Source organism: Pocillopora verrucosa, chromosome 9 (genome assembly GCF_036669915.1).
Source record: "Pocillopora verrucosa isolate sample1 chromosome 9, ASM3666991v2, whole genome shotgun sequence".
Lineage (NCBI taxonomy): Eukaryota > Metazoa > Cnidaria > Anthozoa > Scleractinia > Pocilloporidae > Pocillopora > Pocillopora verrucosa.
The window spans coordinates 754296-770558 of NC_089320.1; the positions used below are offsets into that span (position 1 = coordinate 754296).

The window sequence follows — 16263 nt, forward strand, 5'->3', positions numbered from 1 at the left end:
TAACGCTCGGCCTTATTCTTTGTGCTTAACAGTTTCTTCGCATGCAGAGTTCACCGTCATCATCATGCGGGAGTTCCAAATGCTTTAATCCATTACAGGTCACTGTTTTCCAACTTCGTTTTGCTTTGTTTATTCACATGTTTGACATCAACTTCATATTTAAGTGTTTAAATGCAATCCATGAAATGACGAAAATATAACTTCTCTTCGACTTTTGAATGTCTTCAAGAATATCTTAGGTTTTTCTGTAATTTTTCATTGCAACAACAGAGTAAATTGGTTCTCTTTGTACTCAGTGGCAAGGAAGTTGAAAATACGAATCTAGTTCATAAATTGAGCTATGAATAATTTTAAATCGCCTCTTTAATAGGCGTTAATTCAAGGACGATCGCTCAATGATGAAAAGCTTTGACAGAAAAATATATTATCGTGTGTTCGATCGATTCATGATGTATCTTAAACGGGTAAAAGTTACTAGATTTTTAGCATAGCGTGAAAGTTGAGCTACGGCGTAGTTTATGAACAGAACTTAATGTTCAGATGGCAGACAAAACGCGGATGTATTAGAATAAGATAAATGAGAAATATTTGAACGATAAAAGTATTAAGAGAAGTAGGGAGGTGCTGTTTTTTCAAGTTTAAAACATCGAAGAAAATGGGGGAAGGAATGCGACAAAAACATAGATTTAACGAAGGCGAAGTGTCGATGTGAATGTGGTTCTCATATTTTTACACAAGAAAATCATTTTTAGTCCAAGACTAGCTTACATTTTATTTTTGACAAAGGCATTAAATGTGACGGTTTCTAACTTGAATAACTTAAATTCGTTTTTAGCGTCTATCAGGTATGGACAAAATAATAGATTCGTTAGATTACAGAGGACGGAAAATTCTGAAAAAAAAGTAGATTAAAGAGAAAGCTGACAAAACATGTTGTGCAAAAGTCTTTCTGCGTTGTGAAAGAAAAGAAAACAAAAAAAAAACCCTGAAAACAACAGTGTAAACAACAAGAAAGCCATGCAAGGGCTAATGACAAGTGCCCGACTTGAAATGATTATTTTAAAAGCTTTCCCTCAATATTATCTAATTGAAATATGCAGATCTTACCCCTCGTTCCTTGCAACACTTGAACGATGTCATTCCACAAAAGCAAGCTAAAGTGGATTGACCCGAAAGACTTTTCTGTTTGTGACTGCCATCTCCACTTCCTAGGAACTCGTCATTCCCAGCTATTTTAAAAGCTAATGAAGGTGATGAGATTAGGAAAAGGAACGCTAAGAGGACAAATTTTGTCGAAAACATCTCAAAGTTTTCTTTCTGAAGGAAAAATTTTTAGAGGAAAGTTTGGATAGATATTGAATCGAAAAGACCTGAGTGGTTTGTTGGTTGATCCAAAATTTTGTCCTTTTCCTTTCGTTTATATGCTTTTTGAAACTGCAGGTGCGTTCCTCTTTAAAAGGCATGGGCGGAATTTGGCTTTGATATATTTTTTCGTTTGTTTGGGAAATCTCTTACATTCCTCATAAAAACGAGTGTCTCTAAGTGTGGCCACGATACGAAACGATCTAAACTTCATCAATTGTCATTAGCAGCAGCGTTATATTATCTACCCACTACCCCTTCCGAAGCACTTTACAGCTTTTGTACGCTGATTCAAAAGGTCAAGGAATGAATAATTACTTCCTATTGGACTGATCAAAGGACTACAGAAACAGATGAAGCATTGCATTGGGTTTCTATCTGTTGCAAAACCAAAAAAAAAAATGTTGTAAATAAACCACACACTACATCACTGTTTTTATTGACACTTCCTTAACTGAAGATGAAGGCAGATTGCAGCTGATGGGAATGTTGTGTTGAAAATGCACAAGTCAATATTATTAGTTTTGATGAACTGAAGTTACACAACTCATCAAAAAAAAAAAGAAATTTATACTAGCTTAAAAGGCAGATTTTATAGTTTTACTTAATTCTGGAGCGTCACACTTCGACAGAGAAATATTCAAGATGCATTTGAGGAAAATGTTGTTTACAATGTTTTTGCACACAAAAGAACTGCAGATGTAATAGTCCGTAAGTATTTTGGAAAGGAAGCATCATTTGATGATAGAGCAGTAAAAAAGCGGACATTACCAAATAAGCTTTTGTTTCGTTCCCAATTAGAGGAGTGCATTTTCAAAAAGTTTGGCCTTTGATTTCATCCAGTTTAGCGTTTTCTTCTCAAATGTTTGGCATCACTTAAAATTTTGAATTTCAAGAGCTCATTTAGTGAAATGTTCGGCGAAGTGATCGTTAATAAATAGCATTTAGGTTGTCGAAACGAAACGGCAGAATGTTTTATCCTTAGGGGGAGTGTGTTTTTCGTTTTAAACGGGATACAGAACCTCGTGATGTCAATACTGAGTATCAAAGGTTTATGAAAACAGGAAATATTAGCTTTCCAATACTATCATTTTCTTTTCAGCACTAAGGCAGGAGGTAAGTATCTACAAATATAACATAGTAAGCGGGAGGTCGACACGACTTGACAAACTTGAATCAAATCGTCTTCTTGCCTTCGATGCGCAACAGTGAAACATGAAACCAATAATCGTCCTTATAAGCCAAAAAGAGGTAGAAGCTTTTTTCATCTTAATTCAATTTTTTCTGTATCTTAAACTAGATGCATTTCGGAACGAGAAATTGAAAATTCTGAGCTGAAGTAAATGGCTGTGTTGTTTTCGACGTCACTGTTGTTTTTCAATATAAATGATGTTAATGTTACTTGTGCTTGCCTGACGATCACTTAAAATCTTAGGGCTGTTCTTCAATGGATTATACAGAAAAAAAAGTGTCTGCCCTAATCAATGAAAGGATACGAGTATGATTGTATGATTATAAACATAACAAATATGCGCTTCAAAATATTTTGTAAACTTATATCCCTAACCTTGTGTCGTGGGGAAGAGTGGGCAGTCCAAAACGAGATTCAATTGTATTTGAACCGAGAAAACAAAGTTTTGAACATTTGATCTGTGAGTATTCCAAAAGATGAAAGTCAAGAGCAAGAACGTTAAACCATTGCATTCCCACTTTATCATTTTTAGGCGAAATTTAAATGATAGTTTGTCAAATAATGAAATTGGTTGGTTGCGTTTCTTGATAATGCGAAATTGGGTGAGTGAAAACAAAATCGTGTGATTGGGCGATCAGGATACAATCGACCTAAAACTGATGCTGTGCCGTAGAGAAAGAGATTTTTTTTCTGACCAACACTCTCTTTCAATAATAATAATATTCATAGAAGAATACCAAGCGTCTGATAAAATTTTGTTCGGTCTTGTTAACGATTTTTTAAAAAAAGACTTGATCAATGGAGTAACGACCGATTATCTTAAGCCCAGGCAGCGTACACAGCATCTAAAACACTTCTAGAAAATGAAACTCAATTGCTTCTTAAGTTGCTCACATATATTCATATTATGAGAAGGTGGTCGAACACAATCATTCCTTTTTTTTAAGTAGTATATACTTAAGCAACCCTATCAAGTTCGTCCATGCTATCGAAGGGCTAAGTAAAAATTATGACGCTAACCGCGTTTTGAGATGCTATAGTGAAGCCCAAAATTCTGAATTGCCTTCAAACGTGCTTGAAATTCGACTTTGCATGCCGCTATTTTTAATATTTCCAAGCAATCTAGCCGCTTTCCTGTGATTTACCAAAGTCTCAACTTTTCGATTCCTTTTCAACCTCTCGATGTTCTGTTTTGGCGACAAGGAGCAGCTGTGTGAACCATGGGTCATGGTTCTCGTAAATAGAGGTTAAATCTTGTACGTCATACTACCATGGCAAGCGTGACCACATCACTGAGTTCTTTTTTATAATGCGGTGTCCTACTCGAACAAAATATTATAAGGCTCTAAGCTTTTTTCTCTTCAGAATCTCACATTTTATGTAGTAAGTATTAAATTTTTATAGATACGTTCCACTTTCGGAGATGGAATTTTTTTGGTTTTTAATAAAAGAGATGCATGAGCGAGAATGGGTAAGGAGACTCGGAAAACGACACCTTTTGCCTCGCGATGGTTTATAAAAGGCGATCGTTCTGATGTCGACGAGTTTTTTTGTCGGAAGAAACTGCGGTGCTGCGTCCGTGGGAGAGTGTAATAGGGTAATTAAGTATTGTCAAGTGAGTTGATAACGTAAATTGGCCGCCTTAAAGAGTTTCAAAGCTGACATTTCGCTGACTGCAAATTATTCAATCTCACTTTGTGCAAAGTAAGGAAAATAATAATAAAAAAAGACCAAAGCAAAAATAAAACGAGTAATAGTAAATAAATGAACAAACTGAAAACTTATATTTGAATCTTTGAATTTTGCCCATCTATTAACCATGGCCCTAAAACGTGCCACGAGGGAGTGAATAGAATAAGTGATTTTTATTTTTCTTAGAAATTACATCGCTGTTTGCTACGTTAAGCTAACCGGCTCTTTCCACGCTGATCAAGGCTGAGTAACTCTTTGGTTTGAAGATTTCTACAGGTCATGTTTATCCTCTCGGATGTATACGTCCCTTGCGTTGATGCTTTTCTTCTAAAATGAATTGAAATAGTTAAATGATAACATGAAAATAACTTGACCATTTAAGACCAAGTTTTAGTTTCATTTTCATAGAAAATGAACCAAAAGAAAATGACGAGGAGAAAACCAAAACACGGACAAGGCACTTTACGATCGTCTCTGCAACTTTGCTCACAGAATTCACATATTCCTTCATCTTTCCCTTTCTTTCTTTCGCCTGCGGAAAATTCAGTGTCATGACCTAGTGGAGTTTTGATCTACCGTGTAGCAAGAAGGTTTGGCAAGAGCTGAATTTTTTGGATTGGCGCCATTTTGAGTATTGGGAGCATTTCTGCATGTCTCACATTTCTGTTGAGGACTTCTTTGCAAGTTTCATCGAGTTATTAGATAATCTAAAGTCCTGTTGCAATGTCTCCTTTGTGAAAATAGCATGATGGAATTTCGAATACGAACAGGAAGGCAAGAAGGTAATGTTTCTTTTTATATAAGAGTGCGAAGAATTACGTTTTCGAACAGTTGGAGCCTAACAATTCGAATCCGTTCCGAGATTAAAAAAAAAAAAGACAACAACAACAACGTGTGGGGTACTTTGTGCTTTAAGAAAGATGTAATGAGAAGGTACTTTGACGTGCATTAATTCACCAGTTACCTGTAAATGTGACCTTCTTCTCGCAACGCGACATTTTTTCCATCCATGGATGCCGCAAGCGCGAGGAAACAGTAAGGGAACCTTCTCCGATATTTCATTGCCTGTAATACTTGATGTTACGGCTATTATAACCAATAAAACCAGCAACCTTGCCATGTCCGTTTTGGTGAAGCTGTAATAAATTGACCGTTGATTTTGGTAAGTGATATTACCTCTCGTTTTATATCGCTTTTATCTGAAATTAGATGCTTCCTTATCGTGGATGTTATCCAACGAGAGTGATCCATTTTGCTATCTTCGGAACTACGATCGATTTCTTAATTAGCACGATAACGTATGTTTGTGGTATCAGATGATGCATTATGCGATACACATTGAGCATTTGTCATGAAAAACCTAACAAGAATTGAGTTAAGTTATCGTTCATCGCTCACAGACCAAAGTGGAACATTCGCGAACATTTTGCGGAGGAAAGGAAATGAAGCCTTTGCACCGTGAAAGAGGTTTTTTTTCTTTACTTTTTTAATTCATTCAAGTCATCCTCTCGAAAGATTTCGCTTTTATTTCATTTTTTACTACTTTGGAGCTTTCCTATGATTTAAAACATTTCAAAAATTATTGTATTTTTTTTATCTTGCCAAAAAGGTTTTATTCGAAGATTCTCAGCTCACTTCTAAGAATAGCTAAACAAGAAATGATTTTCTTTTCATGATAATGTTTATGCTTTCATCAAAAATTTTCGTTAAGTTTAAACTTTATCTACCGTGATATTACGAGCATTTCATTGGCTATATTTGTTTTTGTATCTATTTTTATCTTTAGGAATCGCCAGTTCCTTCTAAGAAACAATCTGTGTAAAATCCTCGAGATCTCGTGTGACAAACCATCTGGTCAACTTATCTAGATATCTTCCGGCTCCTATTTCTCTGGGCGGCGGTAAATCATTTATGCTCGTAGGTAGGAGTGGCAATTTTTTGATAATTTCCATCACAGAGGATAATTTCTAGTTAGTCTTTATAATACGACTTCAATAAAAGCTAAAAACTTTCGAAGAATTCAGAATTAACTGTTTGTGCGTCTGTGTGTTTGGAACGAATCAAAACATTTTGAAATAAACTAAGGATGGAGTATCAGGTCGCACAGTCTTTTTTGGCCGATTAAGACCACAGCAAAGTCGCTTATAATTGATTTTTTTAATAATCAGGTGGATAACCAGATTTTCGGTTAGCTGCATTAGTTTACGTATTCCTGTCAAACGATTTAGCAATACTCGTGACAGTGTGCGGTAAAAATTCCGTGCGCTTGCAGGGATGTTACTAATGCAAAGATACTAAGAAGTTCAGGATTTGATGGTAATTTGCTTAAATATTGGTCAGTTTATATTCTCATTCCTTACTCCCAATTCTTCCTTTTCCATTTCCTATTCCTCATACCCCATTCCTCCCTTCCATTCCCAATTCCTATTCCCCATTCCCCACCCTCATTCCTCATTTTCCTGCTCGCAGGTTATTTGTTTATGCGCTTTATTTAGCAATAATTAACCCCTCTTATGGAAACTCCAAATTCGCGACGCGAACACTTTTTGGGAGATACTTTAGTACGAAGGGAGGATAAAAGGGATTGACTGGGACATGTCGCTGATTCTTTTTCTTACTTCAGGCGGGATCAGAAGTCATTTTGAGCCAAGAAAAAAATAATCCAATTCTACCATGCTACCAGAGGAATTTGGATGCTTTTTTTTCCTTCCGTACAAGGCTACGAGATACATGGGAGGAAGGGCTCCTTATGGAGGTTCAGTTTCCCACAACAACCGTTAGAATATCCACCACAATTCAAACAAAATGCTGTAGCGTAACCTAACGTTCATATACTGCGAAGCTGGAATCACGCATCGGTTATTTATACGAGTGCGCATGTACGGAATACGTGTTACTTCTGTGCAAGTCATAAGGTTAAATTAGCTGCTTCTTGGATGTGACTTTTCTTTCTTCGCTTTCGCTTGGAGAGCGAATCGATAGGATGAAAAGAAAGACAAAAAGAGAGGTACGAAGAAAGATGGAAAATCAGCTTCCCCTGTCAAAATTTCTTTGAAAACTGAATAGATATTACATGTGAACGTACATTTTGCCATAGATGGCCAAATCATGAGGAGACATGTCAAATTTGGCAAGTCGGCCACTTATTGATTCCCAAATATTCTTTATCCAATACCTCGCAGAAATAAACCAATTGTTAAGAATTTTCCTTTGGTCTCTAGACTAAACAATGTTAGTAACCGATGATTGCTTTCACACGAGTCACCGACCTGTGAAATATGATATATATATATATGTATATATGAAAAGTGTCTCTCAGTTGCCCATAATTAAACTGAATAAAAATTAAATTCTTTGTTCTTTATAAAGTCCTGATGGTAGTTCTGTCAGTCAGTATTGAGAGGTCAATTGTTCTAAAAAAACCACCTGATTCAAGGAATGAATCAGTAAAATACGATTATCACCAAGTACACCTGATGGGTAAGAAAAAACAGAAAAGTGATTTATAGTCTCACGTCACTTTTTTTTTATCAAAATGGAGAAAATAATTCACTTCTCCTGCAAAAGTATTATGCTAGACGCGTCATAGGGACGCCAAATTATATATATGCGGACACAAATGCTAAAGTGAAGATTAATGTGCCAAAAAAGTAATTATTTTTGCCATCTGGCGTTGAATGGATTTATAGTTAAATATTGTCAGAAAACTGAAAAATACTTAGTAAATAACACCAATTGAAATCCTTTTTTACGCAAAGCAAATAATCATGCCAAAGAAAAATGCGCAAGATGAAAAGTAAGCGTAAAGTCATAGAGCTCGGTCAAAGACCATTATTTTGCCCCAAGACAAATGCCTTTTTTAGATTATTCTCCAGATTTCGTTGTCTGCTCCTAACAGTAACTTTGAAGAAAAATAAAGTCATATAACTGATTTTTGAGAACTCCTGCCGAGATTTTGCGAATATGGTCGAGAACAATAGTAAATGAAAAGTTACTTTGTTGACCGTGAATACTGCGAGGATTTTAGCTTGGTGGATAAGATAAACCAAATTTACGAATTGACGGTAATGGTAGGCCGAATTTTGTAAAAAGTAAATGAATGAAATACCGCTAATGGAGTTCTTAAGAGTAAAGGTCAGTCATTTCAACGCTGCTGTATTTTTTCCAACCCCTTTGTAGGATCACTACGGGAAGACGCGATCCAGCAAGAAAGCCTTGAGGGGTTACGAAGCACCCACGCCACAACTGATGAGGAAAGCTTTATGTCTACAAGGAAGACCGCCTCGTTGTTCCATTTGCATGGGGCCATAAACATAATACGTAGGAAGATAAGTGAGGGTCATTTTACAATTCAACGATTTCGCTCATGAATTGAAATAAAAAATGGCATGTGCGGATGACCTCAATATAGCGTTAGATAATAAAGAAAAGAACATCCGGCAAGATCCGTTGCTTTGTAATGATTATTACTTCTCTGTTTTAATGATTAAAATGGAAATAAGAGCATGAAATAGGGGGTGGCACTTTATCGCCTTACATCAGTGTGTTGGCGTCCGTTAGTTCAATTCCCATAGGGTAAACAAACTGGTTCACCTTTCCAACTGCCTGATATGAAAGCCACCTTCCACAAATGATTTGCATGCGTATGACATTGTATTCTGTAAGTATATAAAGATGAATATCTATATCCGTTAAATTCAAGCGAAATCAGCTTCCGTGACTTGTCATGAATCTAATGGTGCATTCCCGCAATCAGGCGACAGGAAAACGGCGTGTGTTTTAATAAGCGTTTGATGTATATCAAACTGAATTATCTCTATTGTGTCATTGCAAGGAAGTCCAACCAATGAGGCTTGAAGGAAGAAATTTGTCATATGAAATTTTAAGTTGCTTTCACCATGTTTTTTCATCCGCCCCCATTTAGTAATCAAAGAGTACACTATGCGTAAGGTGTTGATTAAATGTAGCGGTACTGGAAGCGAAAACGGGAACAAAGGTTTAAGGGAAAATAAATATAAATGAAGAGTACTCACCGATTTTCGCCTAGCATTTTATTGTTTTACAATAGGTTACTCATTTTGGTTTGCATATGAAAGTTGTTCAATCAGTAATTATGTCTTAAATTTATATGGAAATTTTGACTGCTAAACAGCTGCTTGAAGCAGTGGATATGCTATGTCAAGCTTTACTGATTTTGAACTGGTCAGGTATGGCTGAAACATCGTTTATGAAATAAAGTCCAGTATTTTCTTTTTACGATTCATATAATTTGCCAAACTTAACAGTACGAATATCCCAGCAGCAAAGCTTGGACCTCCGCAGCGGGACTTCTGATAAGCAAGCGTTTCTATTATGTTAATTAATGATTTAGATCGTAATTGAAATCATTTAAACAAAGTATTTTGGAGACTAAAAGATTTACGCCGCCCACAGTGAATCACATAAATTTTGCTAGGAGTACTCTAGAATTGTCTCCTAACGAAAAAAGGAGGATAAAAAGACCATTTTCTGAAGGAAACCTTCATTCTCATCGTGAGGATCCTACCGTATTCACAGTTGATTAAGAAACCTCTGGTTTACTTGCCATAATTTTCTGAGGATACCAATCATACCAAATATGAAAGGAAAGTGTTTGTTTACCCTCGCTTGGGTGGCTTTAGTCTCAATAGCCCTGTCAGTGATGGTGGATGCCGAAGGAAAACACCAGGAAAGGATGAACATTAACGAAGGAAAGGTGCAAAGGGCTGAGGAAACTAAACGAAGTAAAACTGAACACAGCTTGTTTCCACGCGTCTGTGGATACCACTCGTGGGTTGTGTGTGGCAGAAGAAGACGATCGAGTTCAGGCAAGGTAAATTTTAACGCAACAGTAGTGTAGTCTGAGAAAACTATCACACGGATTAAACTGTTTATCAAAACCGAAACTGCTATCTGGCATCGCCTTTTGTGGCTGTCGGGTTGGGTGTTTTATTTATCGTATTTTTCATGACGCAACTTTATGTCCACTGTGAAAATGTTCTGTTTTTTGTTCTTTTCAGCGCTTTTTTCGAGAAAACTTCTCGTAAGCGCGTTTGTCTCCAATATTTTATTATTCGTTAGTGATTGAGAACTATAATTATTATTGGTGTTACTATTATCATTTTTACCATTGTCATAATTTTCATTATCGTTAAAATCAATGCTATAGCTGTTTATATTACTGTTATAATTATTATTATTATTATTATTGTTATTAGTTTCATTATTATTGCTATCACTAATATCAAAAGTTTTACTACTGTGGTGGTATTTTTAGCCTTCATATCCTTCCAATGAACTTCAATTTCAATTCCATTCATCCTTGCTTATTTGACGGGTGTCTGTTACAATTTTTCGTTATTACCAAATTTTACGTCATGCAGTATGAAGTTGAAAATGGTTGACTTAATTTTCTCCGTTAGTTAAAGGTTTTGCCTAATTCATTATTAATTAGCAGACTTTTGTTTCTTCTGCAGAAACGGGGTAAAGAAGCAAGCTTTAACTTGCAAGATGTATTCGAGGATTTTTGACAACTTTGACAAAATCTGGACGATGGATCAATCGGAGAAAGATTAGGGTCGAGTTATCAGAACAGACGAAATTCGTTTCAAAACAAAATTAAAAGTTAAAGTAACGCCTGAACTATTGCGAACGGAATTGGTTCTGTTACCGATGTTAAGTCAAATAAATTCCTTAAGCTTTCTTCGAACGTCTCATGGACGACAATGCTATTTTTCTTTACGTCAACACATCTTAAAAAAGATTGTTATCGACGAGACAACAAGAGAAGCAAATCTGGTGCATAATACCCACCCCACCCACGGCAAAACTGAATCAGAGCTCCAAAAGCCTCGGTTGAAAAAAAAAAAAAAAAAAAGGAAAAAAAAAAAAAAGAAACGCAGAGGAGATAGAAACCCCAGACTCAAGCTTTCGAATTAAAACAAAGAATACGAGAGGCAGTTCGTTTTCTGATTACTAATAGAGCTCAAAAAGTCGAGCATGGGAAAAAAATGAAGAGGTCAATAAAAACAGCCTCAAATTTAGGTTCAATATGAAGAATAGCGGAACAGAACTCTAGTTCTGGCATGAAATGATCGTCTGTCGGGATGTCTGTTTAGTTCATAACCGACTGGATAACACATTGAGAAACGATTACATTGTTATTTGCAACAAGAAATACTCAATCAACACCGTTTGAGTTCTGTTTGTTGCATAAGCTTCAAAAAGCTTAAACGAGGAAGTGCAAATTAATCTAGAAAAACGTGTGAACTAAAAGATTTCTTAATCATGTTGCAAATTCTGTCCGCTTTGAAGTACTCTTAGCGGGCTTTGTTCGAGTCATTTATTGAAGAGCGGCTTGGTGTATTTCTTTTGGATTCATGCACCTTGAAAGGTACAGCTCAAATCATGCACCTTGAAAGGTACAACTCGAATCATGCACCTTAAAAGGTACAGCTCGAATATGTTACCAGACGAGGTGGACACCTCCGCTGTTGGACTTTTGATGCGAAAGCATGCTAATTTGACTCATAATTCAAATAATTTCAACATGTTTTTAGACATTAGAAGATATATTCAGTTCTAATTGAGAACACACAAATTTAGCCTCGAGTTCCCTAAAACTGTCCGTTTTTTGTCCGTTGCGGCTTAAAAAAACTAACGATTTCTTAAGTAATCGCAAGGAAGATGAGAGGCAAATATTATCTTTTACTCTCCATTGTAGTTTTATTTTTTTTTCCAACTTGTCAGTGACGGCGGATGGTAATGAAAAACACAAAGAGGAGGCCATGGGGCAAAACCTTGCCGCTGTTCAATGGGGCAGGTCGAATTAACACGGCGTTGTAACGTAGGGCATGCACGAGAGCATTAAATTTGGGCTTCCGCGCGCCAATTTCCCGCGCAAAATGTCCAAGGATAAGACAAGCACTGTCTCACATAATAAGCGGAAGGAACTTAAGAGGCTGTCTGCGTAAGAACGGATAAGGCAAATTTCGGCCCTGCACCGATTTCCCTAAGTTTTTCACTGGAAATTACAATATTATCCCATGTACAAATATCACATTTATTTTGATCAATTTCATTCTTTTTATTTTTTACGAGACAATTTTAAAGGTCACCCCAAAACTGCTCAATTTGTCTTCTGTGACCCCTATAATTAAGCTATAAATATCGAGCGCTGCCAAATCCTTATTTCCCAATCTAGAAAGCTGATTATTTTACATATTTAATAATGTCTTTATTTCAATAGTTAAAAGGTGAAACAAGTCTATTGCATGTAATTAAACCCGTGAAAACTATTTTAAAATTGGCGCCTGTTATTTTGTAGCCATGCCTTTAATGTCAAAACAAAAAAATCATAAGCCTACCGTGACCGTGAATCATGTTGACCCTCACTCTATAGCATGTACGAGCATTTACAAAAGAGATTTTCTCTATTGGCTCCTCGAAATTTTCTCAATGATTTATGCCTTTAACTTAAATTACTAAATTCGCTTACCTACTTTTGGAAACGTTTTTTAAATTAAATATACCAATTTCTATCGGTTGCATAATTTCTCGATTTCTTCTGGGAGATTTTCATACTCTCGATGGAAACATCATCATATCATGATATAAATGCCGAACTAAATGTTTCTTTAATTTGAGTTCACTAGCCGTGAGACAATCTTTTAATGCTGGTATTGCGTGACTAGGCTAGTTCACGGCAGTCCACAGTCACGCTTAAAAATCTCCACGGCGTTAATCATGAGAACCAACTATCTCACAAGCTAAAAAACTTTCACAAATAGTAAGACGAAATTTTTCCCCAAGTACGGGTGAATTATTTTCCTGAAGAAAAACGGCAAAAGAGGTCTGAAAAGATTATGCACAAGAAAAAACACTTGCGCGAAATGAACAACTTGGTTGTCAAAAAAAACTGGATTCCCCTAGCGCATTGTGTTCAAAGGAAATGGCTCTTGAAATTTTAGGTAAAGCTGTAAAGAAAGGTTACAACAGATGAGTTTCACATTTATAGGAACACTTCTTTGAACGGCTAAATGTTGTTACGGAAACTATTTTTGACACATATTATAACACGAACGCATGAAGCTAATTTGCATATAGAAACTATTAACGAAGTATTTTTCCGAAAAAATTTGAGCCATTTCGTGAAAAAATGGCCGAAACGATGAATGCGGCACATTGGAGATGATTTAAAATAATTATTTCTACAAAATCCAACGCTGTTAAAAGCAATCACAATGATAAATCAGACATTAGAAGAATAAACATTCCGTTTCTGGAAAAACATTTTTCGGCCAAATTATATTGACCTTGTACGAGGCGTTCAAAGTTGCAGTGTTTACCGTTACATTGCTAATACGGCGAAACACTTCTCCGTTGCTAATACGTCCATGGATAGCGTGGTAAATGTCACTTTAAACCTTGCTAGGTGCTCAAATACCATCCTTAATAGAATTATATGGTATTAAAAGAGAAAGGAAGATGAAAAATCGGTATAGAAAGAAAATAATTTACATTTACCATCTGCTGAGGTGAGTTGAATCTTGGAAATGTTATCGCGTGACAGCACTCATTTCTCCAAACTACGGCGGAATCCAAGCAAATGCGTAAAATAGAAGTAAAAAACAACTCTTCCGCCGCCAGAAATCCTAAAATGAAACAGTTTTATATTGTTGCCATGAATGATGATGAATTCAGGTGAAAATTAGCCTCAGATAGTGTCCATTTAGTACTTTGCTGGGCTGCGTGTATTTCGTTACATTCCAACGGACGTTACGGGTCAGCGCTTACAGAGGTCAGCGGACGTAAAAATAGAAACAACCAGGCAATCATGGCGGATACCTGTTCTTTGTCAAAAGAGGGTTTCCTGGACTGCGGATCCTCACGTGGTCGCACGGAGACAGTTTTTCTGTATGAATGTCGAGATGATGTAACTGCACATCTAAAAAAATTGTTTTTTGACGCGTGCAAACCTGAAAGAATACGAGGTCATCCTGCAAAGGGCTGGCCTCGACCGTTTGTCTCATGAAGAAGTGAAAACATTACGCGTTTGTGCTAGCCATCGCTATGGTATGGGCAAGTACTGGAGGCCCTCAAAGCTGTGTCAGTATCCAGGGTACAAAGGACCACCAACCAGCGTCAAAAGTAGTGACGAGATCAACACTGCCATGACCAAGGAGGTGTCTCAGTTGTTTGATATATCTGTGCCGATAGACTCACGTAAGAATAGGATAGTATTTGAGCGCCTAGCAAGGTTTAAAGTGACATTTAACACACTATCCATGGACGTATTGGCAACAGAGAAGTGTTTCGCCGAAGTAGCATCATAACGGTAAACACTGCAACTTTGAACGCCTCGTACAAGGTCAATATACTGTGGCCGAAAAATGTTTTTCCAAAAATTCAAATTCATTTTTAAAATTATCTCCAACGCTCCATCTAATTTGATATGCAATATTTGAAAATTTATTTTTCATTCGCTTCCGCAGTTTTTCGATGTTTATCGAATAATATTGCATTAAAAGGCCTTTTTCTTCATAACCGCGTAGTTTTCTCATTATTTTGTGTTGCGATAGTGATTTTTGAATCGGTTTTTGAAAGGGCATATTTTGGGACAGATTTTGCTTCTATCAGACGTAACAAGTTCGCGGCTCGATATTTTTGGTTTAAAACGAAACTGAAGCAAAAGAAATTTTTAAATAGTATTAGGTAACCTCTACTTGGAAGATAAAAATCGGCCGATTTTAATTTTTAGCTAGAAATCATCGGTTGTTTCTTAGGCGCAGGGCCTCTTAAAACGTTCATAGAAATATGCAAAAGGAAAAAAAAAAAAAGCGGTCGTCAGTGCACAAGGTTTAGTGAATCTTACGACAGTGGTTTCGCGATCCTCTAAGGTCACCATTCAGGTTGAACTAGTCTAGACTCAAGAAAATCACATCATGTTCCAGTATTTTTGTGGGATCACATTGTTCTTGTTCATTGTTCGGGGAAAGGAGGTGGCCTGATCTGTCGTCGAAAAAAGAGTTCCTTTATAACGGAGAGAGTACAGAAAATCTACTGCCAATTAACTCTGAGTGAAGGGGTTTCATATGAATACTACAGAGCCTGAGGGAGGAATAAGTTAAATTTTATCGGGACAACAACCAAAATCCCCCACTACCACACCCTCCCTGGCGATAAATAATGGTACCTTAAATGGGTTGCTCGTGTAAAGAAAATACTCATTGGCCACAAATTTACTGATGCATGAACCATAACTGTCTTTTCCCTAGTTTATGAAAGAAATCACTTTCAAAGTGTTGCCATTTGTGGGTACGTTGCACTGCCGAGAGCCAACAAAATTGCTAATATAATTAGTGCTTTCAAATTGGATCTAGTAGATCCTTTTTTTAAACATGGCTGTGCCTGAAAAGGACTGGAAACAATCAAATTTAAGAGTTAGATGGAGTTTGTACTCCACAAAGACTACTAAATTGCGAGGTTTAGACTCCAACGCCGATTATATGGCTAACGTTGGAAGGCAACTATTTTCTTCCGCTGGGTGCCACAATATCCGAATTTTTGGGTCCTTCGATCTCTCATGGCTCTTAGTTGCCTGAAGAGTGATAATCCACTCATGTGGTATTAACTTTATAAACAACGGCTGACACAGAAAGTGATTGAAGCAATACCCTTTTATTTGAAATAGCTTTACAGAGCTATACCTTAATTCTCAGGGTTAAACAATATAATGAGAAACGACCTCTTTGCGATCACTGGATCGTAGTCAAATAGTTGGTCGCCATGTAGCTGCGGAACTGATAGTTGCCCATATTACAAGCTGGAACATTATTTATCGGTGCTCCAGCATTATCCCAATTAACCGCGGCCGTTTGACCAGGCTTGTGAGACCATAGACCATGATGGTTCAGAACATACCAGTGGAAGTCAACATCTGTGGAACAAGGAAATACAGCAGGTTCTTCAAAATATTGCACAACCCTCATTAATTTTAT

General features: G+C 36.7%; 3 long non-coding RNA genes across 3 annotated transcripts; 2 read left to right on the forward strand and 1 right to left on the reverse strand.

The window, feature by feature from the left end:
• Positions 1-4400: 4400 nt before the first annotated feature.
• Positions 4401-5400, reverse strand: LOC136283583 (uncharacterized). Its single transcript, XR_010718867.1, has 2 exons — positions 5211-5400; positions 4401-4573 (listed from the first exon to the last, which is right to left on the reverse strand). It is a non-coding gene; the product is annotated as an uncharacterized lncRNA (long non-coding RNA).
• A 214-nt stretch (positions 5401-5614) lies between these two features.
• Positions 5615-8578, forward strand: LOC131788702 (uncharacterized). The gene is made up of 3 exons (XR_009340540.1): positions 5615-5713; positions 6033-6167; positions 8426-8578. It is a non-coding gene; the product is annotated as an uncharacterized lncRNA (long non-coding RNA).
• A 1096-nt stretch (positions 8579-9674) lies between these two features.
• Positions 9675-10967, forward strand: LOC136283547 (uncharacterized). The gene is made up of 2 exons (XR_010718827.1): positions 9675-10097; positions 10741-10967. It is a non-coding gene; the product is annotated as an uncharacterized lncRNA (long non-coding RNA).
• The last annotated feature ends 5296 nt before the right edge of the window (positions 10968-16263 follow it).